The following is a 16,475-nucleotide window of genomic DNA, read 5'->3' on the forward strand; positions in this document are numbered from 1 at the left end:
GAAGAAACAGGTCTGCTGTAGTTCAAACTCTTTGGAACCGGGACTCCGGCTTTCAAGTCTTGCCCCCAGTTGTCGTCCCTCCTCCCCATCTCATCTGGCACAGTCCAAACCCATAGATCAGCGGCGGGTCGCTCCCTCCCCACCGAGGCCAGAGGGAGTTTATTTCTGTTTAATTAGCTTGTTTACACGAGTCCCGGGAATAAGGCGAGAGCTCCGGCGAGGATCGGAAGCAAAAAACGGGAAAGGAGAACCATGGGGGGGCGGTGTGGGGCACTGCTCAGGGTGAGTGGCAAATGGAACAGCTTGAATGCTGTGGAAAACTCTTTCTTTTAACTCACGGCTTTTTGTTTCTTCCCAAATGACCCCAAAAAGTATTAATAAAAAAATAAAGCATTTAACACATAGTTGAGTTTTTCCCCGGATGTTCAGTGTTGAGTTTGTTGGGGTGGATCTAAGTTCACCTCTGGGTTGAGCTGCTGAGTTGACCTCAGGATTGAGTTTTTGAGTTGACTTTGGTATTGAGTTGTTGAATTGACCTTGAGGTTGAGTTGCTGAGTTGACCTCGGGATTGAGTTGTTGAGCAGACCTCGGGATTGAGATGTTGAGCTGACCTTGCCACTGAGTTGTTGAATTGACCTTGGGGTTCTTTAAATGAACAGCTGTAAAGGAAGAGGAGGGTGAGGAGATCATCTGGTAGAGTCAAAGAAGCTGCAGCAGTGCACTTCCACCATTGAGAGTAAGGAAGCTAATACAGAATGTTTGAACAGGAAGAGCTGAGTGAGCGATTGCCTTGATCCCAATTTTTCCTTCTGGAGTCGTCAAGAAATGGGAGTAGCCTTTGATAAAATTTTAAATTAATGCTCTTGGGGGGGAGGTTTAATTTTCCCTTTCAAGCACCTCTAATTAGTTAAACAAGAGTCTCAAGGAAGTACGTGCAAGTACAACAGCAAAATGTGGATGTGTAAGGAGAAAAAAAATCTGAAGAAGCCCTGGATGTGTTGGAAGGCGAGAGAACGTTCTGGATCACGAGCTTCTCTAATTAGCCGGGCAAGAGTGAAGATCTCAGGGCCGCGGAAGGAGACCTCGTTCCAAAATTTTCACTCCGGTGCTTAACTCCAAGGCCTTCTTTGTTCTCACCTCTCTCCTCTCCGCTGCCTTTCGTTCATATCGCACAAGCTGATCCTCAGCGACGGTCCGCGTGACGGGATCCCACACAGGCGATGGGACGCGTCGAGCTCTTTGAGCTGGGACTGCAGCCAAGAAACGGTGTTTTATCCTTCGTAATGGTTTCCTCCTGGCAGCACGCAGCTCAGAGAGGAAGGGTTGCCCAGGGTGGGGGTGGAGGTTCTTGGGGGGGCGGTGTTTGCTGAGAGAGAGAGGAATGATGTCCGGAAGAAAAACGGCCTCATCCGTCGACTCTCTCCACAGGCCTCATCTCAGTATAGGTCCCCCGAAAAGCCCATTTGATTGGACCCTGCTGGCCGCCCTTGTCCGTGTAAATCAAACAGCCTGGGCATCGTGCCACGAGTGCGACGTCACACTCCGTCCCGCGTTCTCCTTCCAGCATCGGTCATAATTACCATCCCAAATACATCACATCATGCGGCGTGCTCTCACAATGTGTGCTTACACTATATCTTCCGCAGCACATGCTTACAATGACAGATATGAAAGTGGGAATAAATAGCACTTTATAACACTTACAGCGCACAGCTACAGTAAATCAGGTATTAGAGGTCCCAGTAGGACACCACCACGCCAGCACTGCATTACTCAGAACACCCTTGTAATGCGGACATTATACAAGATTAACGTTTTTTTACATTTATTTAACAGTTTTACACTTATAACCCTGCTAAGTGCTCTACGATAAATTTCTTCACTGTACCAAAGTCATTAACTGTATGTAACTTTCTTGAAGGAATTGCCCAAACTACACTTGTTAATTCCAACTTCGGTCTTAAACGCACAACCTTCTGGTTAAATATGTATCTCTTTAACCACCATGGTACTTTCTGGATGGGCTTTGAAAGCTTGTGGTTCAGAACCGCAGCTTTCAGTGAGGATGCAAATTAAACAAGCCAATCAGGTCCCAGAGTTGGGTCCAGAGAGGTGGAGTATCCTACAGGTCGCTGGCACTCAACCCACGGGTGTGCGGTGCTTTCCGGGATCAACGATCCACCTAGAACTTTTGTGTCTGCTTGTGCCTGTTCCATCCGCAGATAATTCATCTGCTTCCCCATTGCCATTTTCGAGCTTCTCACTCTCTTTCTCCACCTTCTTCTGCATTTCCATCTCCTTCCTTGTGTTGTTCCTCATTTCCATCTTAATCCTTCTCAATTTGCTTCCTTGCCTTGTTCATCTTTCCCCATTTCTTTCCACCTTCCCCATCTTCATTTCCTTCCATCGCCTTCTCTGTCTGCTTTATCCTCTCCTCCCATGTCTGTCCCTGTCTCTGTCTCCTTCTCCGTCTCCTGGCCCAGCAACTCCGGCACAAAATGGGATCAATTATGAGGCTCAGCAGCCAGCCTCCTTTGTTCGGCTCCACTGGGTCCCGCCGAATGAAAAACAGACTTTTACTGGGGAGCAACTCTGGCTTTCACACACATCGATTTTCATGGGCTCCCTCTGTCTGTCTCTCTCTGTCTCTCTTTCACACACACACACACACACACACACACACACACACACACACACACACACACACACACACACACACACACCAAGCCCAACTGGAAGACTTTTCCATCACCCTTCTATAAATTTACAATATACCTTTCAAGACCGACTATGCCGGGGAGCATAAGGGAGGTATTTTCTATGGACAGATTTTTAGTCAAGAGAGATTAAAAAAAACACTCAATTACGGGCCTGTCAGTCATCTGTTTTGTGTCGCCGTCTCGTGTCGCACACTGACCCAGATTTCTGCCAGGACGTGTCAAAGAAACGAGCGGCTGTCAGGTTCTCCCGCGTCGGAGAAGCCGAGGTGAGCCTTTTCATTTTCGGAGCCACGAGAGAAAGCCGAGCCAGACTCAACAAACAAACATGCAGACAAAGAGTCAAAACATGGCAACGCCGTCTGCCACCGAGCAAAAGGAAAACAATAATCTGCACGGGCCGGAAAACACAGCACGAGCACGGATGAAAGAACTCATCAAATCCGAGTCGCCGGAACCCGACCCGCCTGGGCCCCGGGGTCCGGGCGGCAAGGAAGAACGAGCGAAACGAAACACACCCGCCGCTTGTTCTTTTTTAATTGCCCGGCCTTCATCTGCAGGCCTGCGCTCCGCAGGGACAGGTAATTCTGCTTTCGCCTGAAAATGCTCCCTTGTAGCTCTGAATTTTTCACGCCCTTGAACTCAAAAGCAGCCTGACATTGGCAGGTTACACAGCACGGCACCCTGCCTACGGAATTATGAGTCAGACAACAAGCAAAGGGAAGTGAACTTGCCACCAGTAGGTCACAGATTCAGATGCTAGTCTTTTAGTGCACTGCTTCTATCAGTACCAGTTCTGTCAATGACTGTGATTGCAGAAATAATACACTGGAACATCACTGCTTATACAGTCCAGGTAAAAGCAGCTAATAACTTCCTGCACTAGTTATTTATAGTAAGTTATAGGGATTTGAACCTAGGTCCTTGGAGCATAAGGCTGCTACTCTAAACCCTAAACTGCCTTCCAGACAAACTTGCCCTTGTTATTATTATTATTATTATTATTATTATTATTATTTTTACTGTTTTTGTTGTTGTTGGTTTGATCCACACCTCCGGCTGTAGTACCCTTGAGCATGGTACTTATCCTAAATTACTCCAGTAAAATTACCCAGCTGTACAAATAGGCAAGTTACTGTAACCCTCACACTGTAAGTTTCTTAGGAGAAAAGTGTCAGCTAAATGTATTAGTATTACTAACATTTATTTATCTCACACCTTTGTCCAAGGCTACTCAGGGTGTTACACAATAGAATTTACAATGATTTCACCATTTATAAAGCACCGTGTGCTGACGGTGCAAAATCAAAGAGGGGAACCCACGGAATTAGTCAGCATCCACGTACAGATGGCATTCCGACCTACACGGGGACGTGTCACTGCAATCAGGTAGGGACGTTATGTAAGGGTTCAGAAAAGCCATTCCGTTGGGGCTGCAGGTTTAAAAGGCTCAAGTGTCTCTTCTAATTGGCACCATATTTATGCCTGCAAGGCCAAGCAAGGTGATGCACTTTCCGGATAATTATCACAAGAAAGTAAGCAAGAGCTGAGGCAGCACAAACGGGATGGTAACTGACGAGTTTTGAGCTCAGTAAAACTCGAGCCCGTCTCTTAATGCACCGGGCTGCTGTAATTTACCCACAGGAGCCCAGAGTGAGAGAAAAGGCTTTTCGCTCCTGGCTTACAAACTGCCGGATGAGATTCTCCTTTTAGAGCCGCTAAACCGTTGCATTTCTGGCTGATCGCCCATGTCGTCGCCTGGGATTTAGGACGCGTCCCTTGAGTCTGCTGCCTGGTGTTTGTTTCCAACCCCACACGTGAATTGTATGAGTTGACAGATGTAAGAATAAATAAATAAACAAAAGGCAAACAGTTTAAAGATGCAGGGCAAGTCAAGCCATCGCAATTCAGCAGACATATTACATGACCTACAGAGATGAATAAACAAAGAGAACCCCAAAGTCAATATGAAGGCAGAGCAAAAGGAAGAGAACAGGAAGGAGATGCCATGGACCATGGCCAAGATCAAACATCCAGGGCTACAGGGAATCCATGGTCAAGTGGACAAGCAGCCCATGGGGCCTCTGTGTCTTTTCGTTTGCCTTGTGAGGTGAGGGGTTTGGATATGCAGAGCTGTCTTTCTATGCCACCAGGCCTCCCTGCAGTCTAGGGAAATCACATTCCTTAACTGTTTTTGGGTCAAACCCTGTTTTTAGCCAACTCAACGTACTTCGAAAAATGTAAATCGATACGCATTTCATTTGAGTTTCACACAAGCCCCACACCCATCCCTCCTGGGGAAGGGATTCCATCATTATTTTTCCTCATTATCTTCCCACCTGTTGGTAAGTGGCTGGGAAGTAGAGGAAGATCCAGGCTTGACTTAAATATGAAATTTTGACCAGTTTGACTCTTGGGCTGTCAGACCCTTGATCTGAATCAATGAGGAAAATATCCAAATGAATAAGAACACTCTTTCACCCACTTATGATCCTTAACCTCTTCTCCAAGCCAAGGTCCGTGACAGTTAAGAGCCTATCCTTGAAACAGAGAACACAAAGCTAAGCAGGGTACACCCTAGATGAGATATTAGACTATTACAAGGAATGAATATAGAAGTGTGTAAAATGTTGTGACAACTTTGAATAAAATGATTAATTTATTGATACATCGACCCATTCGGTTTTACATTGCATGGTCATGGTGGTCCAGAGTCTATCCCAAAAGAACAGGGCATGAGGCAGGGCACCCTGGATGGGACACCAAGCGTAAAGTTAATGTGCAAGCTAGTGAACCTGGAAATTAAGCAGTTAATGTGTGCAGATTTTTTTCTGCCTTTTTTGGTTTATATGTGCTTTTCTGTGTGTGCGTGTGTGTGTGTCCCTCAAAGACAGCATTGTTCAGTCGAAGCCCACGGCTCAAACAGTTTGGGAACTCTAATCAGCACAAATCGGATCGGCCCGATGAGGGAAATGATGTGGTGTAATGGGGAAGCGGCCCTCGAGACAGATCAAGACGGACCCCTGTTTCCCATCCCTCAGGTCACCAGTAACAATGGCGGGATTAACCTCCTCAGCCCCAGTCCTGTTTGTCTGGGCTCCATTCCTCCTCTCTGCGCAACATGATCCCCCAAGTGAACCAACTGGAACTTATCAGACATCCATGCGGAATTAGGAGATTAACATAAACAAGGCATTCTCTTACACAAAAGCCATTCGCTGTCACCGATCGCCCCCTGCAATCCGTACTGTGTCCTGTTATTATAACCCGACTGCAAGGCTGTTTTTCCTTTGGCTCGGTTTACCCCCCTGTCCTCTGTCGCTTATGTTTCTGTACGAGGCAGACAGAGGCTAGGCAGTCGTCGTCTTGCATCTGGTTTCCATTGCCTTTTGCCATTTCAAAGAAAACATCATTTTTCACCCCGTCCCTTAGTTATCACGTTTACATTTATTTATTTAGCAGATGCATCTCTCCAAAGTGACATAACATGCTAAGCACCTTATAGAGGTTTACCCATTTATACAGCTGGATAATTTTTATTGGTACCTTACTCAAGAGAGTCACAGTAGGAGCAGGTTTTGACCGGGGGTGTTGAGAGCGGAAAGTAAAGGCTCTAACCATTGCACTACCCGCTACCTCTGTAATATTCATTACTATTTCTCTCTGAAGGAAAACAAGAGTGAGATTTGAACCCATGTGCACAGTGCCTTAGCCACCCATCATATTCACAGTTTATATCTGTATTAAACCATCGGTTCCTCTACCTCAAACTGTGTAAGTGACTATGTATGCAACTATTTGAATGTTTTACTGGAGCGGTTCAGGGTAAGTACCTCAATCAAATGAGATACAGCAAGAACAGGGATTTAAACCTGGGATCTTCTAGTCACAAAGGGAGCTGTGTTAACCTCTCTACCACCTGATGCTCCCAGGAGTGCTTGCCAAAAGTACTTGTCCTACACGTGCCAAAAGCAGAATTCTACACTTGATTGGCCTGCTGCCATTTATTGAGCTGTCGGGCTCCTAAATACTTCACAATTTGCCTGCTGACTGGTTGATGTCAACAACTATGTGGCCATCATTTATTGAATCTCCTGAAGACCTGGACGTGCTCCCTTGTTGCCAATGCCAAGAGCCAGTACAGGCATGTGTCGCTTAACGACAGGGAAACGTTCTGAGAATTGCGTTGTTAGGCGATTTCGTCATTGTGCGAACATTATAGAGTGTACTTATAGAAACCTAGATGGTATAGCCTCGATCACAGAGTGTATTTATACAAATCTAGATGGTATAACCTCGATCATAGAGTGTACCTATACAAACCCAGATGATATAGCCTCGGTCATAGAGTGGACTTATACAAACCCAGATGGTATAGCCTCGATGCTGTCAAGAGACGCAGTAAACACAAGATTTATGATGCCGCTGCTGGCATAACCCAGCATACTGTTTTACAGTAAACTTTTTTAATACGTAGAAAGAATACACTGTAAAATAATGATAAAAAGTACAGTATAGTAAATACATAAAACAGTAAGATAGGTGTTTATTATCATTATCAAGTATTATGTACTGTACATAACTGTATGTGCTATACTTTTATATGACCGGCAGCGCAGTAGGTTCATTTACAGCAGCACCACCATGAACATATGAGTAACACGTTGCACTACGACGTTACAACGGCTATGATGTCACTATTCCATATGAGTTTTTCAGCTCCCGTATAATCTTATTGGACCACTGTGATATGCGCTCAGTCATTAAGCAGCACATGACTGTACTCAGAGCAGAATTACACTATTTCCTTAGCAAGCACTACTTATCCCAGGATGATGATGTTCCAGCCATTTCTCCTTGGAATGAAACTAGTAGCTTAAGGGAACCTCTCCTTTTGGGATTTGAACTGACATCCTGTTGACAACAGCTTCAGCTCTTTGATCCATCAGCGCCAATGAGTGACAGCGAATGAGGGTCCCACTTTACTCTGACGATCAGCAAAGTCTTTAGAGGAAAAACTTTTTTCATGGCATACTTTATTCCGAATAACCCGCATGAAAAATAAAAGCATAAATTAACTTTAAAAAAAAAAAAAATCAAACGCGGAGTGCAGCGGCCACATTCGTTAGAAAAAATAAACGTTTCAAAGCGCTTGAAAAGCCTTCGTCACTCCCGCTGCGTGCGAGCCTGGTGACAGCTGGTTCGGCCTGTTTACTCTGCATGTTAATAACCGTTAAAAGCCAGAAGAGATGACTTCACCATATACGAGCGACAAAGGCCTCCTCCTTTGAAACACTTTGTTCAATTCACACACACTAACACTTTTAACTCCAAAGCTCAGATCTTCCATGCAAATTGCAACAGCAGGCTCAGTGTTTAGGTTTTGAATTTACTTTTGCTTCCCGTTTAATTTTCTTCTCCCCTCCTCGACTCCGTCTCTCTTACGCTCTGTCTTTTGCGAAAAAGAAAAATCATGAGCGTCAGCCTTTCATGAGTTCTTGGGAGTTGCGGGTGGTGCAAAAATGACGAGGACGAGATGAGAAGTGACTCGCTGGTGTGAGGGGGAGACGGGCCACAGCGGGACGGAAAGAAAAACTCCTTGGTGTTCCTACACCGTCTGTGACAGGAGACGGGGGTTCGAGCGTCGCTATGGAAAGTGGTAATTAAATACCTCCAGCTGTGCAGGACGTAGAGTTTCGGATGAGCACCCCACCAACGTCTCCTTATCGGTGATGAACGTTCTGGTTTCATGTAGCCTCAGTGTGATTTAACAGGACTGTGCAGCAACACAAAGACTGAAACTGGACATCTGACCACAACCCTGCAGGTTAGCATTTGTGGAGGGTAGCTCTAAGTGGTCATTAAACCGAGACCCTTGCAAAAGTGACCATAATGCAAAAGATGTCAGTGTTAAATTTCCTACCAGCTCAAAGCCAATTATTTTCAGCTCACCAGTCTTTAAAAATGGTTAACATATACTGTGATGTGGATTTAAAGGATTGCATGAACCAGGAAATTTGGGGTTGAAATCCCAGAGCCACAAGAGAGGAGTATCAGGAATATGGCACAACGGTGTGTTTCTTGTAGAACTGTGTCTGGGGCATTTGTTATTCACCAAAGAGGTCACACTTTTGATACTTTTCTCTGAAGCAAATTACAGTGTAAGATTTACACTGGGCCATTAGTAGTGATATTAGTAGTGACAGCTGGTATTTTTTACCATCCCCATTCAGGGCAAGCGCCTTGATCAGGGGTACTGCAGCAGGAGTGGGGATTGCAACCTGGGTTCCAAGGCACAGGTGTACGCAAACTCTTCCCTGAAAACTTCATAACATGGTCACCTGTCACTAGTACAAAACCATTTTGCACTTGAACCAAGCTACTACAGACCCAAAAATATAATCAGCACAAGTGTTAAGATTTGTGCACAGCATCTGTGTATCTCTACAGGATCCAGGAGTAGCTGAGGACACTAGGAGACACTGAGCAGTTGGTATTCCCCAAAGCTCCAGTCCGTCTTGACTCCCCAAACAAGGGGCAGCTCCAGGGTTTTTAGACTGAATGAGCCACCTCAGTGCCACAACCACAGTGATACCTCTACACATGACTCCTCCCAGGTCCCCACACATCTTTTAACCGCTCCATCTTCCAGTCTCTGCCCAGGCTCTGCATTCCACCATCCCATCAATGCCATCACACAAGGCTTCATCCGCTAATATTCTCCTCACGCTCTACACATCTCCATATACAATCCTGCCAAGGCCACTCCATATGACTCCGCCCACCATTATCCCACCACCGACACCAATCACAGCCACTCCTATACCACCATGCATTGCTTTTACTTTTGATGATTTTATATCCCACATGATGTTTTATCACTCTGAACAGTTAGGAACTGCTAATTTATGCTTTGGTAACGTTTGGTGTATATATTTATTATTCCCTGTCAATAAAGTGTGTTTCATATAAACTCAATTGCCTTCGCAGCTTGAATGAAGCACTCCCAGACCTGCCACAAATCAGGCCACTTCAGTCTTCTTCCTTTCTCCTTTTACTTTCATAAAGTAACCCATTAATGTGCTTATGAACTCAAAACAAAACCCATAAAGTGCTTTACTGGGACTTATAAATGGCTGCCGTGAAAGATTTAATGAGACACATAACAGCTCGACGGTGCTGCCTCTCGGTTTAAAAGGAAGCGACTGCTGAGAGCTTTGATCCACGTGTTGCAATAATGGTGCCGTAAAGGTGTGGGTGGGACACTCGGACACACGGCACATTAAGGCCGCTCTTCCCCACCTTCGCTGTTCATTTCGTTCTTTCTGTACTTGGGCCACAAAGGAGCCATCAAAGACATCTGTCTTCCAAGATGTCTTCCACGGTTGAAATGTACGGAGCAGGACAGAATCTGGACGAAGTGATCAAAGGGAAGTCCTGTTCCTGCGATACCCAATTTGTCATGACAAGAAAAGCCAAAGTTATTGTGCAGGTTCTTCCAAACCTTTGCGGAATCGTTAAGGAGACATCGGGCAACGTTAGGCAGCTCCAAGAAACAGCTCCAGCCCAAAAAGGAAGACGTCGTCAACCCAAGGGTAACGGTGGCCACCCTTGATCCCATAGCAAAACTACATTCCCTATTTGCTCCCCCGTTTGAACTTCTCCACCCATCGACCCCCCCTCCTCCTCCCCCCATTCCTCCCTGAACCCATCACTACTGATTCACCCACAAACTCCCGTGGTGTCGGATTGACCCATCAGCCCTCCTGGACCAAAAGCCATTTCTCATTCCTCACATCCAAATTTTTCATCAAAACAAATGGCACCCTCCAGCTGGCACAGAGCCAGGAGTTTATTTTTTTCAACTGCAGGATGAAGTCATATCCTTTCATGTTAAAGCAGCCCCCGCTAAGCCTGATACCGACATCATGTTGGATTCCATCGAAAGAATCCGATTTTCACTACAGTGGCGAGATGTGTTGCGGCAGCAGAGCGCGGTCCTGCACTGTAGTGCCTCGCTGTACAGGAATTTCCCACGGGGAGTTAAAAAGCATTAGCTGGTGTTGAGAAAACACCCTCCCGTGCCCTTGGTGGTGAATGACGGGATCGTAACTCCTGCAAAACAAAGGTTCAATCATATAAAGAGATATAATAAGCAGACCTGCCAATGGAAGGCGTGATCCTCCTACAGTTAGGAGCCGTTGATGTTTATTAAGCGAGGCAGAGGGGCGTGGAGTGTCCTCGCTTTCACCCAAGGGCAGGCAACTGTGGGTAAAAGATGTTTCTAGAATGTTTTCAAAACACCGGTAGGAGACAGGATCAGACAGATTAGCAGCTCATCTTTCAAATATACGAACAATGAAAAGCTGCACACTACTGTGAGAGCGAGAGACGTCGGGGGTCTGACGCGCCCGTCATACTGTCGTGTTTGGTTCTCCCATCGGGGACCAGCTGGACACTGTATCAACTTCCACACCATTGGATCCATGCACACGTTTGCCAAAGGACACGGGCCGCTGGAGTTCTTAACTGACATAATAAAGAGAGTGATTAGTAAACAGACACCAACGGTCCCCCACGGCTTCACCGGTTGGCTGGGATAATGTGCAGTTATTAGCGAGGGCTGGGGAAACCAACAGCCGTAAAAATGACTTTTCCCACAATCCCGCTGCCTGGAGCCAGGTGACAGGGATGCCTGCAGGTACGCCGAGCATCAACACTGGTACCAGCATAGCTGTGTTGCCACTATCTGTGAGAGGTGTTGTTCAGATCCAGCGCCCTCCCTTCTCCAGCTGTGGTCAGTGAGGGTGCCCCCTCCCCCGCCACCCCCCCACTTCGATTGTGTTCCATCCAGTCGATCACACAGTCACTGACAGCCCGGTCGTAATTGGAAAGGGGAGGGACTCCCTTTTTTTTTCCTTTTTAATTATTCCCTCGGCTTAAAAATCAATAGTTAATTACCTGAAAATGGTCTCTTTTCTACCCGGCGGAGGAGCCCCAGTTCGGTTGCCGTCACTCAGCAAGGTCATCAATGCCTTCGTCACTTCAGCGCCGCCGCCCGCCCGCCTTTCCCGCACATCTCCGTCTTCCGTGTCCTTTAACCTCCTGCTTTATTAACCGACCCCTCCCTTCCTGCCCCCTCCACCAACCACCACAAAGCTGAGGGTAAAAGAAAATCCACTAAATGATATCATTATGACCAGGGACACCCTAACCGCATTGCATAGAAAAGAACATTTAGCAAATATACGCCAAAATAAGATGCCCTTTGACGAGGACGCATGTATGATACTGACACTCGATGGCAGCAGAAACGCTCCGGCTGCCCTTCCACCTCATGTCTTAACCGCTCCCTCGTGATTGAAGCCATGACTTGCACAGGAAGTCACTTCATTGCTAATTAAAGTACCCATGATGACCGGCGACGACCTGCTCTTGGTCTATGGAGATCTGCAGTGAATACAGAACCGCCAACGATTGCTGCGATGTCAAATCTCGGTTGAATTTCGGGAGCAGAGTGAGATGAAAGCATTCGCCTCAAGCGGACTAAGTCCCGCCCCCTCCTCGCCATCCCTCCACAACCCTGTCGACATGCTGTCAGCATTGCTCAAATTGAGGGTGAATAAATCCCCAGCGTCAGGGTATCATTATGGTCTGGGGACGTTAACCACATTGCACTGGAGTGATTGTTAAATTGGGGTCTTTGTTCCAGGTGGCTTCTGCAAACAAGGGTCAAGTTCCCACGTACACCCCGATCCACCCCGACCTTGACCCCCCCCTTGTGGCAACACTGAGATGGAGTCAAGTTTCTTATATTAAAACACTTAAATTACTAATTTAACTACTGCCACAGAAAATAATAATAAAAAAGAACAAATTCAATTACTGGGTGGCTGGTCCTAAAACGCCTGCTGTCAAAACCTTTAATTAGGGCACCCCTTGGTGAAGGAGGGAATAAAATAGGGTAAACAAGGGCCAGTAGCACGGTATGGGCAGATTGGGTTAGGGTTTGGATGACAGCAAAGCATGCATGTGCCTATAAATCACCAGTATGAAACAGTCTCCTCAACCTCCCTCCTGCTCAAGAGGGTCATATGAACGTGGGATGGACTGAAATGCTCCTCAAATCTACTGACCGAATCCATAGACCTGGTTCAGCACCCAGCTCTAACCAGGCTTCCACCGCATCTTTGCCCATTACCCATCCTGCCCTGCAGTAGGTACACTGTCTCCAGCTGCTGCATGTACTGCACTGTTGTTGTTGGACCACTTCAAAGGTTTGGGTGACCTCTCACTGTAGCTCCGCCCATCATCATGGGACCATCACTTACTACAGGTCAAGACCTTATTGGGGGTCTGCCTATCCCAGAAGGTCCACCCCTTGCTGTGGATCTACCCCTAACAGGGTTCCACCCATCACGATAGGACCGCCCCCTCACACTGCATCCACCCATTAGCATGGGACCACCCTTACTCCAGACCCACACCTAACCGACGGCATACTTACTGTAGGACTGCCTCTCACAGTGCGTCCAGACCTACTCCGGCTCTGTCCATCACTGTAATTCTGCCCCTTGCAGAAGAACTGGCCCTCATTGAAGATGCCACTTTGGACCTGCCCCATGTTGAAGGTCCACCCCCTTGCTGTGGCCCACCCTGCACTGTCAGCAGTAATTTGGAAATAATGAAGCAGTGGCAGCGGGAAGGGGGCCTGGGGGGAGGTGTCTCTTCCTCTCTGACTCCTTCCTGCTCTCCCTCCTCTTTGCCTCTCTCCCCCTTTAAATCCCCTCCCACCCCCTCTCTCCCCACTTCTCTCCCTTATAAATAACGCCAACAAAAAAGCTGACATGAGAAATATGGTTTTCGAAAGAGAAGATTGTCTTTGTGGTCACTTGTGCGACAGGGTCGGACCGAAACAGGCGGTTACCTTCTTTTCCGCCGCCGTAAATACCGCAGTAAAAACAAAGACAACTTCTTTCAGAAATCAATACCACCCAAATCCTATTTTCAGGTGTCAGGTCAATAAAAAAACAAAACCTAATTAGAAGGGGAAATAAAAACAGCCCCTCCCCCTGCACCGGGGGTCTTGGAGGGGGGGTTGCTGTTCACCATGCACAGAAAAAACAGACCGCTTCATTAACATTAGAATATTTTTCACTTTCACTTTTGTGCTGCACTTATTTTTAGTTTTATGCTTCTTTTTTATTAACATAAATCCCATCCTTGGGTTTTAAGATGATTATGGTCCTGTTGAGTGCCAGCAAGGTGTGTACAAATTTATGCCGATGAAGCAGTTTGAGCTCGAACTTGAGGGAAGCACCAGAATGGCGGGGGGTGGGGGGGGTGGTGCAGAGAGGCCCGCCCCCCCCAGGTCAGGCGGAAAGGCACAGAGGCTCCAGGGCGAAGGGGGAATTTAACCCGATCACCGCGGGGATTTCACCTTTAACAAAGAGGCGGGCCTTGGGGAGGTGGGGCCAAAGGTTGGAATGCAACAAGTCACGCCTAGAGAAAAGTGCTCTAGAGTGTGAATGAACGGGACGGAGCGGCTTCATTCATCCGCAATATCTGACTGCTTGGAAAAAAAACCAGACGTGATGACACACAAAAGTAGTCTGAGATTGTGTGATTATACAAGAGATGCTTCTGTTTTCATCACAAACTCAGAGAGGTTTAACAAGCAGACAGACGGGGTGGGGGGATATGCGGAGGGTGGGGTGGCAGGGGTTGACAGGCACTATGATGATTAGAGCAGACGGCTTTCTCGGTAGTTTCAAGAACTGTGAGCTCCTTGCACTGTGAGCGTGTGTGTGTGTGTGTGTGTGTGTGCGTGTGTATTTTTTCTACCTTGATTATGATTATGAGCCCTTGTATGTAATCACCATAAAGATGTTTTTTTCCCCTTTTGAGAAAAGGAGTTCTTTAATTAGCAGCCCAGTTCATTAAGCAATGATTATTCATTATTCCGTTGCAGACTGAAGCGGCCTATCGGGGTCAGCCATAGGAAGCTGAGCCCAAACCGAGGGGATGGTCAGGACCGCTGGTGCCCAAATCTGCCGCTCAGAACGGCTTCGCCTGACGAATAACATGCTACACGGCTCCTCGGAAGCATGACCGCTGCTTTGGCTGGTCTTACACAGCTGGGGAACGGAGTTCGTTCACAGCTGGTGATTTCCCTTGAGGTCCAACAGCAGCAACCCACTCAGGATCTAAACCTACAACCCGAAAAGTCCTGGTGCAAATGTCTTGACTCCCTTCACCACCTGGCAACCACTGCTGGCACAGTGCCAAATTCTAATATCCAGGGTTTGATGGTTGAGGGGCAGATATTAGTGCTACTAACTTCATTATCACCCTTCCCCAGCAGCATAGAGTCCTTATGGGGGGGTTGGAGGAGGGGGTTGCAGGCGACTGAGGGTCAGACTTGTGGTCAGATGGTTTTTATAGAATGTGAAACAGTGATTCCCAAATCTCAGGGAGGTGTATATAATACACATATATGCACGCACACACACACACACACAGAGGAACCAGGAGGATCACCCCAGAGCTGATCCCAGAACACATCAGAAGCAACTTGATGCATGACGTCTCGTGGATTAAACCCCGTCTGAGCTCTGGGAAGCAAACCCTCTCCCTGCCGTGTCCAGCAGATGGGACAGCTCTGCCCCATTGGTGCCTCCCATCTGCACAGTGACCCCTGCCCCCCCACCTCCCCCCAGCCTTCTATGAAAATATGAACCGTCAATCATGTTTGGCAGGATGAGACTGCAAACTGCGTCCTTCAGTGGGAAGCACAGGTGTGTACATTTACACAGTCTGAGAGATTTACAGACACAGTGAAAGGGAGAATTAAATTATTATTATTATTATTAGCAACAGTAGCAGCGTCACTCACCATCCTCAACCACTTTTACAAGTCAGGGTCACAACACTCTGGAGTCTATCCCAGAAGCACAAGGGACTAGGTTACATCCGGTCCATGCCAATAATAATAATAATAATAGTAATAATAGATTATACAGCTTCTTTGAGGACATTCTTCATGCATATGATACAGCAGATATATGTTCTTTTTAAACTTTTAACAGAAGGGATGAGGCTGGGTTTTCAGGAAGGGACCTGTGGGCCTCGGATCAGGTAGATGTGGGATTGTGGCCCCTTGGAGAACCCGGCGACCTGCTGCCCTGCTGTCCTCCAGCTCCAGCGCTCCACTGGCACAGGAAAAGACAGGCAAGATAGGCTGGGGAGCCTGGTAAATTGGTTCAAGTTAATTAACAGTTAAATTGGATTAATCTTGATAAATCAATTTAAAAGCTCAGTGGTGAATAGAAGTGTCGCGCCCCTACAGCCCACTGTGGGGTGAAGCGGTGCGCGTGGGTGCGCGTCCTCTCATTATTCGGGAGCCCACGGAGAGCAGGTGTACCTCTAGAGACTGCCCCTCTCACCCCCACCCTCTGCTTCCGCGGTGGTTCGGGTCCCATAGACAGAATTTAAATATAAAACCGCCTCCTCCGCGCCGCAGAAAACAGGAAGGAAAAAGCCCACGCGCGCGACACCTCGGACGGGGAATCCCGCAAACTGCGTGGTTTTGGGCCGTGAAACTCACTCGTGCGACTGTTTAATTACAAACCGCTGACAGATGGAAAACAGCGTAATGGGAACGAACAGACAGGATTATTAATCAATGACGGCCGTCCATACTTGGTAATTAATTCACATTTTCAGGTTTATTAGCGGAGACGCGCGCCGGGAGCCGCG

General features: G+C 47.2%; 1 protein-coding gene across 3 annotated transcripts in view; it reads right to left on the minus strand.

Moving 5' to 3' along the window:
- Window positions 1–16,475, minus strand: part of ephb1 (EPH receptor B1) — a 200,350-nt gene that overhangs the window by 181,935 nt on the left and 1,940 nt on the right. The window lies entirely within an intron of this gene.

Source organism: Scleropages formosus, chromosome 9, assembly GCF_900964775.1.
Source record: "Scleropages formosus chromosome 9, fSclFor1.1, whole genome shotgun sequence".
NCBI classification, from domain to species: Eukaryota; Metazoa; Chordata; class Actinopteri; order Osteoglossiformes; family Osteoglossidae; genus Scleropages; species Scleropages formosus.